We start from the raw sequence: 7,377 nt of genomic DNA, 5'->3' as shown, positions 1-7,377 counted from the left end.
GGGATGAGGTCCCACAGGCTGAGTAACAGTCATAGAACCTACCCTCTGCGTAGTGCCTGTGCCCAGGGCACTGACACCCTGTACATCAAGTGTGAGTGTGGCTCTGTGCCCGATGTTCATCAAGAGACATGTGAGTTGTTACTATGCCTGTTTGATGCTTTGCCGTGCGATGCTGAGGTTCCTAGGTGGCAGCTCTCAGTAGAGTAACCAGCATCACAGCCCGGAGTACAGCACACCATTGCTACACTGCAACCATATTGAACAGGACTGGTGTCCATGAACAGCAATCTCTGTCTGGTGTCTTACACGCATGTAACATAATCATAAAAGCCAATTCCATGTGCAGCTTCTAAAGATGTTAGAATGGGGTACAGTGTATGAAGCCACCCTCCCATTGGTCAGTTCATAAAATGTTGTGAGTTCTATGCTGCTTGGAGTCACTGTCCTCCAAGTGAGCAGGACATGAGCTGATCTTGGAAAATGTGCTGAAGTTGCATTTCGGCAAGTGGGCCAGGTTCAGGTCACTGTGTTCAGGATCCAAGATCAAAGTAACGAAACTTGCCTGGAACAGGCCAGAAGACAGCGTCTATACTGTATATTCTAAATACAAGACAAATAAGTAGGGTTCTAAAGAACAGATCCCTCTGGATTGGGGGCTGGAAGACTACTAGGAACATATTGGAGTAATTAATGGGTGACTTGTTTCTTTTATATGAAGCCTTGAAAAAAATCATAGTAAGTATAACTGGGTTGAGCTTCATCTTCAAAGAGAACCTTTCAGAACTATAACCATCATCTATTGGTCTCAATGGACAGAAAGCCCGATTCAAACCTAGAAGGAATTTCTTTGTTGATAACAGTATGGTGGGTCAACACAGAAACGCTGGTACAAAAGGAAGGTGAGAAAGCCATTTAACCGAAGCAAAGCTTCCTGGAGAGGACATTTATAGATGGTCTCTCCTGACTATCCTACAGAAGCCCATCCTGTCCTATTGTACAGTGTCTGAATTCTGCACGGTGAGGGAGTCGGGTTTTTTCCCCTCCCTCTTTTTATAATTAAAGAACTTTAAAAGCGGTCATGTGGAATGCAGCTTCGAGTTCTAGTCAGTTTTAATCCTTGCTCGGCTGTTCTGATGAGCACTATGTTCTAATTACGGTCCGTCCCGAAGCTCTTGTTTAGCAGGCCATGCCAATCACGCCCCATTATATATCACTGTAGAGACAGTGCCGAGAAGAGCCTGCTACACTCTCCACCCTCATTTTCCATCCGGCCCCATCCACGTCAGCGCTGAAGCCTGCAGAGGTGAGAGTAGCTGGACTGGCTGTACTCATTACCCAGACGTCCTTGACATTCTTCCTGTATTTCCCCTGTTGCCATGAATTCTCCGCTGCCAGCCTGCTGGGTTTTATATTGATTCCTTCAGCTGTTTCTTATGCAAGGTCTGTGCTTCATCTGAAACTCTGCTTGCTCCACACGTGAGGCCAGATAGGAGACCAGTGTTCTAAGCACCAGTGGCAAGCAGCGTGGCCAGCGTGGGGGCCAGGGTGGAAGCAGACCTTGCATTTCAGAGCAATGGAAGTGAGTTTCTCCTTGATGGTCCCAGTTGCATGGTAAACAAGTTAGTGTTTGCATTTTCAATTAATTTTACTTTTTTTTTTTTTTTTTTTTTTTGGAAAGGTTCTACTGTGTAATCCATGCTAGCTTCTAACAATACATTTGCCTCAGCAGCCTAAGGGCTCAGATGCCAGGGTTCAGATGTCAGACGGACAGGACATTTTATACTAAGACTCACTTCAGATAAACTCAGTTGTCATGGGTTCGGACCCTGTTATGCCCTCATTCCCTTGTAACTCCACAAATGTCTGTTCTTACCCACACATGCTCTGTCTCCATTTTTCCTGGCATGTGGAAGGGGGAGCAGGAAAGGGAAACCATTTTCATTCTGCTCATTACGTTACACCAGACCGCTTCCATTCTGAGAATCCCTAAATCACACTTCGTAGTCCAAAATGCCATAAACCAGGTGCCTTATAAGCAACAAATTACTCCTTGCACCTTGGAGGTGGGGGAGCCCAGGATCAAGGCAGGCACCGGCAGATCTAGTGTTAACTTGGTAGAAGGGGCAAGCAAATCCCTCAGGCCTCTTAACGAAGAGACCAGCCCGTCCACAGAACCCAAGGGACTCAGTTATCTGTAACTTCTCCCCCTCATAGCACCGTCATGAGGTGGGGTTGGGGTGTGCCATTTGAATTTGGAGGTGGAGCAGAAACTACACTCAACCAACATCATCGAGAACACTGTATATTACTGACTCTAAAACACACACCCTTTAAGCACTGGCAAGTTTTCTGTGCAGCACATAAAGATGGTTTGAATGTTTATCCCCTGAGTGGGCCACCCTCATAGACGCATCTGTGTTGGTGCTGCAGGAAACCCATGAGTTCCATGTCCTCCCCCGCCAGCTTTGCCCACTTCTGTCACGTGATGATACAGCAGGCAAGCTTTTACTGGGCGGGGCCCCTCAATCTTGAACTTGCTGGCTTCTTAGCCTGGACGCAATAACTTCCTGCTCATTGTGAATTACCCAACGTTACGTTGTTATAACAGCAGCGCAAAGGTGACAAATCCTGACAGGATGAAGCAAAACAAGAATTGCTAACGTTTATTGAGAGTTGCTGAGTCTTAGTATTTCAAGTGCTCGATAATGCCCCTCCCTGACACGTTCCACTGGCGTCTTAGAAATATGGAGGGACCATTCCAGCCTCCTTTTGTAAATGTAGATCTCAGTGGTGCCGGGCGATTTGCAAAGGGTAAAAACCAGGCTTTTCAGTAGGGGCCTGTTTGGTAGCACCTCTGCCCTCCACAAGGTCCTACTTCACAAATTGTGTGCTATAGGTGTCCTATGTGTCCTGTTATGCCCTATAGGAGGCAGCTCAACGTGGGTGGGAGAGGGAAGAAAAACTAGAGAAGACCGGGTGGGAGGGAGAGGTGCCATCTAAGACAGAAGTGAGCCAAGATGCCCAGGGTGTGGGTGATGGGCAGGTGCAGAGGAAGGAAGAAGCATTTGTTAGAACAAGCACTTTGGACAGAGAGCGCAGTAAGCCAAGGGAGGCAGGCAGGGCGGGGATTGGCCAAGGGAGGCAGGCAGGGCGGGGATTGGCTAAGGGAGGCAGGCAGTGCGGGGGGATTGGCCAAAGGAGGCAGGCAAGGGCGTGCATTAGCCAGGGGGAGGGCAGGCAGGGCGGGGATTGGCAGGTCAGAGCTTGAGCCTGGCTTCCTGACTCCACACATTCAAAGCCTCTCGCCTCTTCTGGTGTCCAGCCGGGAGGCCCACAGTGCTGAGCCAGGTAAAGGAGTCTATTCATCCTCCCACTACCCCATACCATGCCCACCCTCGGCAAGTCTTTTCCCCTGTGAGGTCACAGGCAATAATGCCTTTGAACTCCCCCAGGCAGGGTCCCAAAGCCTGATTGTAAAGCACCTAGGTATTCTCTCATAAGTGATTCCGGACACCACGAGACTGAGGGAGCTGGGTACGGTCTCTATCACACTGGAAGGCAAAGAGCCACTGACGTCCACGAATAAGCAAGGGTTCCATGAGTTTCCAAGCTCCGGTTTAAAAGTTTAAAAGCAGGCCTCGCGCCCCTCCTGCCCCTGCTTTGAGACACTCCTGTCCAGCCTGTGCTTTGTAGACCCTTTTAAATTCAGTTTGAGACAGGGCTTCCAGCTGGCCCTAGGCTGCTCTTGACCTGAAGTCCTTTTGCCTCTGCCTCCCAAATGTTAGAATTACAGGCATGCAGCGCTAGCTGTATTTTTTTTTTATTATTAGATTTTATTTCATGTGCTTCGAAAAATGTCTACCCTGACCCTATGCAGCAGTCTGAGGCACATTTTTCTAAGCCCAAGTGGGCTTCCAAAAGCACTCCACTCCCTTCCTAAAGGTCGGAAGTGAACTCGTGCCACCTAGAGACCCAATCCACACTCTGGATTTCAGCCAACAGGAGGCTTTGGGAGGCAAGCCCAGTCCCTTTGAAAGTCAGGCCTTGAACTAGATCATTGCTTCTCGCGAGAGTGGGAGCCAACAAGAGGAGAGCGGGAGCCAACAAGAGGCACAGAGAACGTGAGGGGCCCCAGGATATCTTCAGAGCCAGGTGGGTTGCTTCTCATCGTAAGAGACTATAAGCGCCACGAGCACAGTGTGATGGCTAATCTTGACTGTCACCTTGATAGGGTTTAGAATCACCTCGAAGGCAACTCCCTAGCCGTATCTGTTAGGGTAGTTCTAGGGAAGTTTAACTGGGGAGGGAAGAGCCACTATGATTTTGAGTGGCAAGTTCTGTGGGCTGGGATCTCTCTGCTTCCTGACTACGGATACAATGGCCCCTGCTGCCTCCAGCTTCTGTGGCCACACCTTCCCCACCGCTAAGGGAGGCAGGCAGTGCGGGGGTGGGGGGGGTGGGGGGTGGGGGGGTGAGGGGTGGGGGTGTGGGGGGGTGTGGGGATTGGCCAAAGGAGGCAGGCAAGGGCGTGCATTAGCCAGGGGGAGGGCAGGCACACACACCCCCCACAACTGTGAATCCACTTCCTACCTTACGTTTCCTTTGGCAGGTGAAATAATGAGACATGTAACTAACGAATGTATAAACCAAACAATAGGTTCTTTTTTCCTTTTTTACACTTTTCAAAGCTCTTTATTTTCCTCGCTGGGTACTGTTTTGTTCAAGGCTTTATGAATCTGACTTAAAATTCTAGAAATGAAAGACCATAGCAAAAAATAAAAAATAAAAATTGAATGTAGGTGCCCAGACACCTGAGTACACAGGTTTCAATATCCAGCTTCGCTTAGGTAAAATTTGGGCTACATGTCCACTTGAGAAAGCCTCGTATAATTAGGTTGCTCTAAGTGGAGTTCAGAGATCATGACTGAGATTACATATTCTCTCACATTCCCCTTTTGAGTCTCTGGAAATAAAAAAAAATCCAGCAAGGCTAAATTGGAAAATAGAGAAGTTCTTTCCTAAACCAATCAAAATGGACTACAACATGCAGGGAGCCTCTGCTCCAAGAGACTCTGAAGGAAATGAAGTCTCTGTGACCAGGCCAAGGGGGAAAGTACAGCCTGTGGAAGAAACCACAGGCCACCATTGTTACATCACTCCATTTTATAGAGACTTGAGAAGACCAAAGCTTACTGGGAACCACAGAGCAGTTAGAGACTTACGGCTGGGGTCAGGTGGACCCTGTGCTCAGATGAAGGCAGTCCAGCATTCTAGATACTTAGCATGTTTGTTGTATTCAATATGATAAGGAAGCTCATTAGCTAATCTCAGTAGAGAGTCTTTGTAGGGAGCAGTCTCAGAAGGCTGTGATCATTGTGGTGGTTTGAAGCCGCTTGGCCCATGGGAGGTGGCACCGTTAGGTGTGGCCTTGCTGGAATAGGTGTGGCCTTGTTGGTAGAAGTGTGTCACTATGTAGGCAGGCTTTGAGGTCTCAAAGCGCCACCCCGGCTGCCTGCAGAAGACAGTCTCCTAGGTGCTTTCAAATCAAGATGTAGAACTCTGGGCACCTCCAGCACCAAGTCTGCTGGCATGATGCCATGCTTCCCACCATGATGATAAGAAACTGAACCTCTTATACTGTCAGCCAGTCCCAATTAAATGTTTGCTTTTTAAGAGTTGCCCTGGTCATGGTGTCTCTTCACAGCGATAGAAACCCTAACTAAGACAGTCATCTTAACAGCTGGGATTCATACTCTGCACATTCTGCTTCTCGCTAAAGGTCAACCCATTGGTTAGCATCATTACTTGGACCAGGATAAAATCTTGTCACTCCCCTGAGACTGATCCATGGAAAGCCTTGCAATCCTCTTGGGTCTGAGGCATTGGCATCCTTGACATGGTCATGCTTGTGTCATGATTGTCCCTTCATAGTGGGTACTCTCCCTCACTCCCTCACTCCTGACAGCATGGAAATACTACTCCACTTACTGTCACTTTATCCTTCTATCTACCCCAAACGCCAACCATCTTTGCTTAGCCAAACCCACTCCCTTCCTGTATTGGTCTATTTTCTACAGTTATAACAAGAGATCTGACGCTGTGTAGTTGTTAGAAAGTTTATTTAGCTCACAATTCTAGGTACGCAAGAATGTGACACCAGTGTCTACTCATCTCCAGTGAGGGGACCTCAGGCTGTGTTTGTCACAACACGGTAAATGATATCGTGATTGGAATCTGTGCAAGAGGAGGAGGTGGCATGCTAAGTGGGGAGCCAGGGAGGTTCAGCACTTAGGCTTATATTTTTTATGACACCTGACCTCACAGGAGCTAACAGAATTCCCTGAGAATTACCTTATCCCTTCTGAGGGTCTGCCGTCGATGGACACACCCTGCACTAGGCCCATTGTTTCTACATTCTCTGCCTCACTGCAAACCAAGCCTCCAGCACATGACCCTTTGGGGACACACTGAAACCAGAGGCCTTTCTCATAGACAGAGCAACTCAGTTGGCTGGAGACCGAGACGTGGCTTGCCTCAGGTTTCCAATCAAGTGTTTCGTTTTGCGTAACTCATTATTGTTTCTACTCCCTTGCAAGTCCAGGCGATAGAGGTAGATAACTCCTTTGATGAAGACTGACAACTCTTCAAATACAATAAGCTACAGTGTTGCCAGGTAAGAGTATTTATATATTAACTAAATCTTAGGAAAACTACTGTGTTTTACAATCTTTTTATAACTTCTCCCAGAAAAGATAACTTACATATTTGATAGTGTCACTGAGACTTTTGGCAATGTCCTTCATCCAATAATGAGCCCAGGCATGGAACGAGAGTACAGGTGAGGACACACACACACACACACACACACACACACACACACACACAAACACACACACACACACACACACACACACACACACACACACACACACACACACACGAGACATCAGAGACCCAAACATCCAAAATCCTGCCCTTTCTCAAATGACAATATAAGAATTGAGAAATGGGAAATGGAGGGGGATAGGAAACCAAGATATAATTTCCTATCCTTTCCTGTTCCTTTGTTCAATGTCTTAGATACGTTTTTATGGCTGTGATAAAACACCCTGACAAAGGAACTTAAGGTAGAAAGACTTTATCTTGGCTCCCAGTTACAGAGGACACAGTCCATCATGGCAGGGAGAGGGGAGGAGGGGTTGCATTGGCAGCTTGGAAGCAAAGAGAAAACAGGAATGGACAGACTATAAAAGAGCAACACCCACACCAGGTGATATAATTCCCAAAATACGAAGGCCAAGCCCCCTCCAAGCCCCCGGTGCCCAGTGCTTACTGAGTACCCGATTCCAACTCACAGAGCTCAAGAGCTGAGCTGAG

Source organism: Rattus rattus, chromosome 1 (assembly GCF_011064425.1).
Source record: "Rattus rattus isolate New Zealand chromosome 1, Rrattus_CSIRO_v1, whole genome shotgun sequence".
Classification (NCBI taxonomy): domain Eukaryota; kingdom Metazoa; phylum Chordata; class Mammalia; order Rodentia; family Muridae; genus Rattus; species Rattus rattus.
This window is presented reverse-complemented; position numbering follows the sequence as displayed.